This window comes from Esox lucius, chromosome 3, assembly GCF_011004845.1.
Source record: "Esox lucius isolate fEsoLuc1 chromosome 3, fEsoLuc1.pri, whole genome shotgun sequence".
Taxonomy (NCBI): domain Eukaryota; kingdom Metazoa; phylum Chordata; class Actinopteri; order Esociformes; family Esocidae; genus Esox; species Esox lucius.
This window is the reverse complement of record NC_047571.1, coordinates 30,042,756-30,055,100: the sequence shown is the minus strand read 5'-3', so window position 1 is coordinate 30,055,100 and position 12,345 is coordinate 30,042,756. Positions and strand designations below refer to the sequence as shown.

Here is a 12,345-nt window from a genome sequence, read left to right as displayed (position 1 = left end):
ATATGTGCATATATGTGTACATATATGCACACATATATACGTGCATATATGTACCTATATAGGTACATATATGTACCCATATATGTACATATATGTGTATATATGTACATATAATATAGGAAAACGGCCAATTTTATATATGTCACATATATTAAAAACATATATCAAAACCTATATTTAAACATATATGTTTATATAGGTTATTTCCATGTGGGGTAGCCTGTGGTCAAATATGCGCCTATGCTGTGTTGTGTAGAGTGTCACCTGTGGATATAACCATCCATCAAGGAAGACTGGACAAATCCCTGTTCTAATCTCCACCTCTTCCAGATATGGCACATGTAGGGAATTCCAAATGAAATAAAGGCACCCCCTATTCAAAACACCATAAAATTCTCAGAGTTCACAAAAGAAGGAACTTTTACATTACATCCAAATGTAATGTAAAACAGGCTACCTATTATATTTTATAAGAAACTTTGTTAGTCATTATTAGCTCCAGCGCTTGAATGCACATGATTAATTTTGGACATGGCATGTTTTGTATAAATGTGAAAATAAACAGAAATAGTTACGTATTCATTTGTATCTCCAGCACAATGTCTTACCATGTTTTGTCACTTGTTTATGTCATTTCCAGCCAGAAGAAACATATTGGTCAAATAAAAATTCAATATAGATCACAATTTGGCATGGGTATGAATACTTTTGGGCTTAACTGTATATGCAAATATAATAACTGAATGCAAAATGGTTGTAGTAATTGTTTTGTAATATGCTTTATATTCCTTAAAAAAACATTTAGTTGTAAATCAAATGTATAAGCAGTGAGGCACGTGGACAGAGAATACTTGTGCCTTTACTTATGCCTTGGTAGTCTGCCTATATCACCATATGGTGTGTCAAACAGGGTTCCACAGAATGCTTTAGAAAATACATTACCAAATGGTTTTGCCTAATTGGAAACTTACCGCGTGTTTCGTGTTTATAGCGCTGCTCACTGGCTGGTTAGCTCATTATTGAAGCGCATTGGCAAGGTAAGTATTGCAGCTACGTGACATTACATTGGTAATCAGCAAATGAGAAACCAGCTAGATAACATACACTTGTTGTTTTTGTTATTGTTGAAGAATAAAACGAATGACTCCCCACTCCTGCTCTGCACATCATGTTCTGCCTAAATTTTTTTTGCAGGGATGGGAAACCGAGGCTTTCTGAACCTTTGTTTGAAAAATAAAAACATAATTGCTCAAAGCTTTCCAACAGGGTGCACAGCAGGGACACCTGCTGGACAAAATGTAATATGACACGTTTGATTTTGACGTATTGTGTTTAACCCTGAGCAGTATATTTGTGTGGGGTTCACAGACACCAGCCATTTCCTTAGTTGTAATCAGTGCATTCAAAGTAATTATGAATAACTTTGTAAGGATGAATGAATAATATATACCATTGTAAGGACTAATCTCAATAAAACAGGATTTTGTTGACGAAGAAAGGATATTTTGTGTTCAACAAAATCGTATTACCCACAACAGCAAGAATTTAACCTGTGACCATTTGAGCAGTAGTTTGGAATAGTATGGTTGCACCACAGTATTTGGTCTTTGATCATTGGTGCACTGTGGGGTTATTGTGTTCTGGTTTGAAAAGAACTTGGTCAAACAGACATTAGCAGCAGATCCTTTAAGTCCTGTAAATTGTGAGGTGGGGTCTCCATGGATCGATCTTGTTTGTCTTGCACATCCCACAGATGCTCGATTGGATTGAGATCTGGGGAGTTTGGAGGCCTAGTCAACACCTTGAACTTGGTGTTGTGTTCCTGAAACCATTCCTCAACCATTTTTGCTTTGTGGCAGGGCGCATTATCCTGCTGAAAGAGGCCAATGCCATCAGGGAATACCGTTGCCATGAAAGGGTGCACATGGTCTCCTACAATTCTCAGGTAGGTGGTACGTGTCAAAGTAAGATCCATATGAATGGCAGGACCCAAGGTATCCCAGCAGAACATTGCCCAAAGCATCACACTGCCTCCATCAGCTTGCCTTGTTCATATAGTGCATCCTGGTGCCATGTGTTCTCCAGGTAAGTGATGCACATACACCCGGTCATCCACGTGATGTAAAAGGAAACGTGATTCATCAGACCAGGCCACCTTCTTCCATTGCTCTGTGGTCCAGTTCTGATACTCACATGCCCATTGTAGATGCTTTCAACAGTGGACAGGGGTCAGCATGGGCACCCTGACTGGTCTGCAGCTACGCAGCCCCATACCCAACAAACTGTGATGCACTGTGTTCTGACACCTTTCTATCAGTATCAGCATTAACCTTTTCAGCAAATTGAGCTACAGTTGCTCGTCTGCTGGATCGAACCACACAGGTCAGCCTTCACTCCCCACGTGCATCAATGAGACTTGGCTGTCCATGACCCTGTCACCAGTTCACCACTTTTCCTTCCTTGGACCACTTTTGATAGGTACTGACCACTGCAGACCTGGAACACCCCACACAGGCTGCAGTTTTGGAGATGCTCTGACCCAGTTGTCTAGCCATCACAATATGTCCCTTGTCAAAGTCGCTCAGATCCTAACGCTTGCCCATTTTTCCTGCTTCTAACACATCAACTTTGAGGACAGAATGTTCACTTGCTGCCTAATATATCCCACCCACTGACAGGTGCCATGATAATGAGATTATCAGTGTTATTCACTTCACCTGTCAGTGGTCATAATGTTATGGCTGATGGGTGTATCAGTGTTATTCACTTCACCTGTCAGTGGTCATAATGTTATGGCTGATGGGTGTATCAGTGTTATTCACTTCACCTGTCAGTGGTCATAATGTTATGGCTGATGGGTGTATCAGTGTTATTCACTTCACCTGTCAGTGGTCATAATGTTATGGCTGATGGGTGTATCAGTGTTATTCACTTCACCTGTCAGTGGTCATAATGTTATGGCTGATGGGTGTACATAACAATGTAAACAAGCAGGAATTTTAAAGAGTGTGTCAACGTCTTCATTCCCACACCTCCTTCCCTCATCATGTTTCCTGTTTAATACCGGTATTCTTTCCCTCAGTAGTGTGTGTGTGTGTGTGTGTGTGTGTGTTGTGTTATTACTCTGTCCTACTTCCGTTTTGATTTTGTACTAGTTCTAAAGGATTGTTTGGTCCTTCAAAAGCACTCCATTAGAACTGTAGGTTGTTGTTGTTATAATTAAAATGTGACAGTCATTTAAACCAAATGTGAATAAAAAGATTCCTAACCAGGGATTCGAACCTGCAACCTCTACATGCCAAAATATTTTTAGGACACTATCATCAAGCCACCTGGCATCAAAGCCACTAAACTACGGAAGCTTCTAGAACAGATAACAATATTAACTGTGTGGACCTTTTTAGGCACGACAGATTGCAGAGGGCTTAGCCACTGGTTTGGCAATGTGTATAATGACTACATAAATGACATGAAAAAACAAAACAATTCCAGCCAATGAGTCTACAACTCCTGTTCTCACATAGACTGTTCAAACATTGTGTAGGATTTAATAAATTGCAGTGTTAGTGTTTCTTTGTATACTATGATTTTTTTTTCAACAAATGTTCAGAAATAAATAACAGTAAAATACTATCACTGTAAACGACTGTAGAATTAAATAACATTTAGTAACCAATCATTTGGAGAAAACTGTCATCACTCAAATGTCAATAAGAGTGGTCTTGAGTGTGCGTAGATTTTGTTCTTAGCTAAGAACAAATCCAAGATAAGAAAACATTGGTGAACGTCAGAATCTTCGTACAAAGTGCGTAAGTGGGGTTTAAGAACACATTACTTCGTAAGAACCGTTGGTGAATGAGGCACATTGATACAATAACTATCAATATAGGTGACAATAACTGATGTTTTCGTCAAGTGAAAAGACGAGAGAATCGTGGAAACCCTTACCCTTTTACTGCCCAAGGGGTTGTGATTACCCCAAAAAACATACATTTATATTATATTGCGACTATTTCTGGTGGATTTACAATAAGGTAGCTACTGAAGGTTGTAGCCAGCGACATTTTTGTCTATCCTGACCCAAAAGGTGTGCACGGACACATACTTTGAAAATCCACCAGAAATATTCGCTATACAATAATAATAATAATAAGAATAATTAATTTTATTTATATAGCGCTTTTCTTGGACTCAAAGTCACTTTACAATGCAGGTAGATAAAAACAGAACAAAACAAGACAAGATTAGACACAGGTGAGAAGGGAGGGGGGCGTGGGGCTACGGATAGGCAGAGGTGAAGAGATGGGTCTTGAGGTGGGACTGGAAGATGGTGAGGGACTCAGAGGTGCGGATCTCTTGGGGGAGGGAGTTCCAGAGCCTGGGAGCTGCCCTGGAGAAGGCTCTGTCCCCAAAACTGCGGAGGTGGGATTTATGGATGGAGAGGAGACCAGCTGAGGAGGATCTGAGGGACCGTGAGGGTTGGTACGGGGAGAGGAGGTCAGTGAGGTATGAGGGGGCCAGATGGTGGAGGGCTTTGTAGGTGAGGACCAGGATTTTGTAGGTGATCTGGTGGGAGATAGGAAGCCAGTGGAGTTGTTTTAGGACTGGAGTGATGTGGTGCCAGGATTTGGAGCGGGTGATGAGTCGGGCTGCTGCGTTTTGGACCAGTTGGAGTCGGTTGATGTTGGTAGAGCTGATGCCTGAGGAGGAGTGAGTTGCAGTAGTCCAGTCGGGAGGAGATGAAGGCGTGAATGAGTCTTTCAGCAGCAGGGGTTGTGAGAGAGGGTCTGATTTTGGCGATGTTGCGGAGGTGAAAGAACCGTAAACAGTTTTATTTTAGGCTTACAATAATGTGGCTACTGAAGGTTGTAGCCAGCAAACCTTTTCTCTATCCTGAACAAAATCTAACGTGTATTTTGTTTTGATTGTAACAAGGCTCGAGCGCAGGACCTCTGGCTCAGCAGTCTGCATCTCTAACCATTACGCTATTTAACATGGGTCAGTCGGTCAATCACTCACTCACACATTCGGTAAGAGACATTTGCTCTTCCTGGCCAGCTCCGCTTACGCGGTCCAGCAAAAATGACATGATTAAGCAGTAAGGCATGTGGAAAGAGAATGTCATTTTTATGTGAACGCTTAACTAGGAGGCTATTTCTGTCTGAGTTCAAGCAACAGTAGAATAAAATGTTGATATCTGTTCCTATAGCCTTCTTTAGTCCACTGCTGACTTGTCCCCAATATAGATTTTACCTATTTTGCTTTTTTTTATATATATATATATGGGAGGGGGCCCAGAAGGTATTTGGCTCCCCAACCAAATCGCATTATTTTCGATGCAATGTAATTTTAAGGTCAGTTGGCAGTTGCCTGCTGTCATTTTAATCCTTTTGAACATGACGATAAAAAAATATATCTCCTGCCAAAAGTAAACCTTCATCCAAACCCCATCCCACTGATTTCACCTGTATTTACCAAAAGGAAAATAGTTGTTTTCATGAAGGTAAACGTTCACAGTCAAACAATACTTCATCAATGATTATTTAAATGTTCAAAATCGAATTTTACAAATGCCAAGAAACTAAACTAAATGTTTATTAATATTGTTTCCCCCTCGAAGATTTCAGTTTGTTTTTCAATTGATTTGTTCAAATTATGGGTCACATTAAAAGTGGAAAAAGTTCTGACATGATTTTTCTTTGTCTCATTCTTTTACATCACAAGAACCTGGCATTTTAACAGGGGTTGGTAGACTTTTTATATTCACTGTACATCAATGTATGGTGCAATCAGGGATATACAGAAAGCTTTTAAAAAGAGTTGCTTTCAGTGAGCAGTCCATTTAAAGCTTCAGAAACACCTTCCCTTGTGGAGATGTTCTGAAATCCCTTTAACCAGCAGAGTCACCAAAAAACATCTACAACAACTGTATTTTAAGTCATTTTTTGTACATTCCTCCAAAAGCACACTGTGTGTAGTTAATCATTACAATCTTCCACTGTCTCCTAATGTCTTAGAAAACTGTCAGAAGCAGTTGACTGGTTGAACACATAATGTCTGCTGTTATGACCTACTGTTCAGCCTTTATTTACGTTTAATTCTTTCATGTGGGGTTTTCATATATTTCTAGAACAACTTTTTTTTGGATACATCCATGTGGGTCCTCATTGCATTCTGTGGATATTAATGCAGGCTTGTTTTAAAACATTTAATTTATTGTGAACTTGGAAAAAAAAAAAGAAAGAAAGATTTTAAGGTTAAGTTGAAAAAAAGAAAAGGCTAAAAAACATTATTAAATACACTGAAGGAAGACAGTGTTCACAAAACACTGGAGATGGACAATGTACAAACACGGAACACATGCTTCTGTATCGACACGAATTAACAGGAGACCGTCTTCAACTCCGCTCGCGACCCATGTTCAACAAATATATATCAATACAGAGGATATTTTCAACACAAACATTGTATTTAATACGTACTCCTTTCACAAAGTCTTCTATAGGACCAGCAAACCAAGGGGAACTCATGTTGGGTTCTCCACATTTCTCACATATAGTAAAATCTTCCACCTTCATGCATTGTATTTGAGCGAAACAGATTCACTATTGCAGCTGTAGATCTATATGTTGAAAAGAGACTCTAGTTGTCGTACTTTAGCAATACTGGATCATACAACACCTTGAATTTGTGTGTGTGTGTGTGGATACATAAAAAACCTTAACTTGCATGACTTTCTTCAGTTTGAGTCTAGTTGAGCTTTGAATGTGTTTTTCATTCTTTATTTACTTCTTCCTGTACTGCCCACTGGTCATGTAGCTCCTGAGGAAGTCTTCGATTCTTGGGACGGCCTCCTGCCGCGCCGGCTCGTCCTTAGGTTCTGGTTCCGGGGCGTCCTCTGCGCGGCGCAGTCGGCAGTTGTAGTCGTACTCCGGGTCACAGTGGGGATCGGGCAGGATCACGCCAGTCTTGGGCTGGTCGGCGCCGAGGGGCGCGGGGGCGGACATGCCGTTGCAGGTGAAGTCATACGGGTGGCAGGGGGGCGCGGCGTTGTGACCCCGGGGTTCGTCGCTGGCCTCCACGGGGACGCAGCCCTCGTCATAGTGCACGTAGCAGGCGTGGCCCTCCTTGGTCTTCCCCGGGATGCCCAGGCGGGAGCGGGTCTGGAACTGGGGGCTCAGGCGGTGGGCCGCGGCGGCGCGGAGCAGGCAGAAGGGGTCGTACCGCGGGTCACAGGTCAGGGGAGCGGGGGCCTGCGCCGGCTTGTTCTTGGGTTTGTACTCCAGGACGGGCTTGGTGAGGCCAGCCAGCTTGGTGGCGGTCAGGGGGTTGCAGCCCTTGTCAAAAAGGGGGTTGCAGTGCTGCTCCTTGGGGGTCGCGGCCGGGGCCTCCTGGGGGGCGGGGGGGGGGCGCTACGCTAGCTACACACAGGGGGTCAGTGGCCGGGTCACAGGAGGGGTACAGGTGGAAGTACCCGGACGGGGCCTTCTTCACCAGCTGGGGGCGGCAGTACGGGTCGGCATTGGGGTCGCAGCCCAGGGCGGAGTAGGAGGGGGCGGGGCCGGGGGCGGGCTTGTAGCCGTAGGCGGCGCGCAGGTGGTACTGCAGACACTCGGTGTCATCGGGGTTACAGATGCGCAGCAGCTCCGCCTTCTGCTCGTCGCTGAGGAAGGGCTCCAGGACCGGGGCGTAGTAGTAGAACCCCGCGGGGGACTTCATGGGGTGGGGCAGGAAGGGGGTGAGGACCGGGGCCGGGCCGGGGGTCGGGGGAGGCTCCGGCGCTGCCATCTTGGGGATCATGGGGAACAGGCAGTAGGGGTCGATGTAGGGGTTGCACATGGTGACCGCGGCGGTCTTGATGGGCGCGGGCATCACCACCTTGGCCTTGGGTTTGCTGGTGGACTCGGCGATGCACTCCGGGTTGTCAGAGTCGGCACAGGTCTTGTAAACGGCGCTGAGGTGGTTGAGGTAATGGTTGAAGGAGGGGGCCTCCTCGGAGCGGTGCTTGTTCTGCAGGAAGCTCATGTACATCTTGTCCAGATCCTCGATCTACAGGGAGGACAGAGGAGAGACAGTACAGACCAAAGCCCACCGTATGTTCACTCTGAATAAAACAGACACTTGGGAATGTTTGTCGCTTACTCCTTCCTGGTTGCCGGAATCCATGAAATATTTGTACCATCCCCAGAAGTCAGGCACTCGCTTCAGGACGGGGATGGGATAGGAAAGACTCCTCTTGCTGCGGACATCGCTGGATACAGAAGACACTGGAACCACAGAGAAAGACGACGCATATTAATTATATATTAAAGAAACATATCACAGCACAATAATGTGTGAATATACCACTACATGATCGTCCTTGTCTTTCTGTTGGTACAGTAACAATGTCATTATCTTTCTGTTGGTACTATAAGGATGTCATCATCTTTCTGTTGGTACTATAAGGATGTGTCATTGTGTTTTTGTTGGTACTGTAAGGATGTGTCATTGGGTTCCTGGTTGAACTGTAAGGATTTGTCATTGTGTTCCTGGTTGTACTGTAAGGATGTGTCATTGTGTTCCTGGTTGTACTGTAAGGATTTGTCATTGTGTTCCTGGTTGTACTGTAAGGATGTGTCATTGTGTTCCTGGTTGTACTGTAAGGATTTGTCATTGTGTTCCTGGTTGTACTGTAAGGATTTGTCATTGTGTTCCTGGTTGTACTGTAAGGATGTGTCATTGTGTTCCTGGTTGTACTGTAAGGATTTGTCATTGTGTTCCTGGTTGTACTGTAAGGATGTGTCATTGTCTTTCTGTTGTTACTTTGAGGATTGTTAGATTCCTTTAAATGGTATCACCATCAATCTGTGAATCTTCTGGTATGACAGTGCTTTCCAGTATACAGTACATGCTCATATAGTTCCCCTGGTTGTCTCATATAACCCCCCCCCACTCACCCTCTTTCTGCTCCACTGGCAAGGCCCCCAGTAACTCTGTAAAACAAGGCAGGGACATGAGTTGACAGGAACCAGATGTTGTGCTCCCAAATGAGGGAAAACGCCGGCCCTGCTAACAGGCATGTGGCAGGAGCCCACCCCCAGAGGTACAGCAGAGGGGGCCTCCGGACGTTCAGTACACACACACACGGATGGATGGATGGATGCAGACACACAAATACAAACGGATGGATGGATGCAGACACACAAACACACACGGATTGATGGATACAGGCACACAAATACACATGGATGGATGCAGACATACAAATACACACGAATGGATGCAGACACACAAATACACATGGATGGATGCAGACACACAAATACACACGGATGGATGCAGACACACAAATACACACACACGTACAAAAGTATCAACAGAAATACATTTGTAAACGCACACATACACAAGTTGACATACCTCCCAACACACACATACACATACACACAAGCAAAACAAAAATACATGTGTAAACACACACAAACACGCATGAAATTGACACACAGCCCCCAACTCATATACACAAACATACAGACATGCACGCACATACATACCTGCCAACAAACACATATGTAAACACACATTCCTTTGAACATGTTTGGGTTGTGTGCTACTGATTGGGGCCAGACTGGAAATCTGTGGGATCAGTTAAACTAATTGTGGCCCCCCCATTCCACTCACCCCACCTTATTAAACCCCCACTGTAACTAAGGTGGGGGGGACCTTCAGAAGTTTATGGCAGAGGGGAAAACAGTAAGTCAGCCCTTTCTGTTTGGTGTGATATCCACAGAGCCCCAGGTTCATTAATGAGTCTGAAGTACAGCTCCAAGGCGTCAGAGATGAATACAGTGTTTTACCGTGAGGTTTTAAAAAGCGATTTTTCACCGTTACAGTATTTAAAGTTTACAATGTTTCTTGGTCAGCACAGTACGCAGACAGTCGCTTCCATTTTGTTGTGATTCTAATTTCTGGAAAAGGCTTACAATAAAGATGTATTGGTTTTTAGTGGTGTAGCATTGACAGATACAAGTCGGTGATTGTGCACTTACGTTGATTTGTGGTGTGAATCATGTTCTGCAGTCAATATATATTGTTTTGGAGTACAGTAAGACTGACACAAGGCGATACATTTTTGTTCGCGGTCAGTCAGTCAGTCAGTCAGTCATGTCAGTCAAAGTCTCACTCACCAGGCAGTAACACCAGTAGAATTCCAGTGTAGATCAAAGAAAATGTCAGTCTTCCTGCCTGTGCCATTTTTCTGATTCGTTTCCTGAGGGAAAAGTTAGACAAATATTTAGCTTTCTTTTAGAAACAAGTGAGAGTTTGTCATTCAGTTATTTTTTATTATTATTATTGCATTTCTGATCATGTGATAATGGTTAAGCTTTTATGCAGATTTTCTTGAATATTTTATGATTATTTACATCAGTTAGATAAATAAATATATGTTACTAAATTCTAAATACTGTATGTGCAAACATGTAAAGCATTACAATTTTTACACATTTACAAAATATCACATTATTTGACATGTTAATTAAACATTTAGATAAAGTCTTGTAAGTGTTTATTAAGGCTTGTTCAAAAAGGTTATTATAAAGTGAAACATAAAACCAAAAAACAGTGCTGTCCTTTCAGCACCATTTGACAATAACTTAACATCTACCCAAGCTCAGATTGTCCTGCGTCCTTATACATGAAGTCTCAGCAGAAAAACATGAATTTATGCAAACAATATTGAGTATCCAGCTTAGATTCCTCAGACTAGAGTAAACCATATAAGATTCTTCAAATTGTCAAAGGCCTTCGAAAATATAAATTCACTAACACCCGGCCATTCTAATTCTAGCTTTAACAATAACCTATTGATTTTACAAACAAATAAATACTTAATTTCTCCATCTGTATTAATGAAAATACATCTCCAGAATTACTCCCAAGCCAACAAATGAATAACTGTGCACACTCTGAATAGTAGGTAGTTACTGACTGACACAAACAAGGGAATCATACAAAGGGCCTGGTTATAAATGAGCCCAGAGTTAGCCATGGTAATGTGCACAATTTACATTACCTCAAAAAAACATTCATACATTTGCACACATTGCATGCACTTGAAAAGTGAAAAGTATTTTCCGATGTAATTATTCAAAATCACACCGTTAGTTAACACTACAAGCAGGTACTCCAGGACGTACCTGTGAAGTGTAACCCTCGGAGGACGGCCTCGAGGAGCCGGCGGCTCTCTGGGGTGAAAGGCTCGGGGGGGTGCAGCTGACCGGCTGTGTGTACGCTCTGCCTCTCTGCTCCACTGTATCCAAGACCGGTGCAGGGGAAAATATTTAAAGAGCCCCCGCCCCAATAATTAAAAACAAAAAGGCGTGTCGTGCGGCTGGAGCATGCTGTTAGGCGCTCCGGGATTGGCTCCCGCACTGCCGGTTGACTGACCAATAGGGGGCCTGTAATTACCCCAAATAAACAGCAAGGCCCCTGGGTAAAAATGGGATGAACATGGTGTCATTTTGATTTATACCTTACACATTTGATGTACGCCTTATATATTTGATGTATGCCTTATACATTTTACTCTACAGCGAGAGGCTTCTGGATAGCCACCTCATATCAAGAGTCAATCAACAAGATCAGCAATATCTATACAAAATGACCACCATTATGAATCTAGGAGCTGATTCAGGCAGCATGGTCACCCTTATGAATCTAGGAGCTGAATTAGGTAGCATGGTCACTATTATGAATCTAGGAGCTGATTCAGGTCTTCTCAGTAAAAACCCCAAAACAGCGAATCTCTGATTGTTGGTTTTCTAAAAACCTAGATTCTAGATTATAATAACAGAATGTATTAATCTCTCACTCAGTTTATGTTCTACATTCTATACATTGTATGTCTATGAGCTGCATCTCCATCAGATTCAAAGAGACAACTGTGCTGATCATCGGCTAATCATACTGGTGTCCAAGCTAATGCCTTTATGAGCCAACTGAGACCACGTTCCACAGACCCCAGAGAAGTTGCCACGTAGAACGTATTCAGGGGAGCTTCACAAAGCTTTCAGTAAAACCCTTAATGAGGCCTTTGTAGGTGCTTCATGCCTCATACACGAGCAAATGTCATGCTACATATAAGGTGAATAAAGGGCTATGCCACATCAATGTTTTATGTGCAGTTTCATGTAACGTGTGTGGATCATCAAACAGACCATGTTCACGCGAAGTAAAGACTGTCTTATAAGGGTGGACATTATACATGTTGACATTATGCTCACGGAAAAATAACGGCAAGTGAAATTTGTGTGAAAGGCCCATAAAACAGTTCCATACCTCTTGTGGAGAAGAAAACTCATA

General features: G+C 42.9%; 1 pseudogene; it reads right to left on the bottom strand.

Annotated features, from left to right (window-relative positions):
- Positions 1-5,700: 5,700 nt before the first annotated feature.
- On the bottom strand, positions 5,701-11,275 carry LOC105024934 (annotated as a pseudogene).
- Between the last annotated feature and the right edge of the window lie 1,070 nt (positions 11,276-12,345).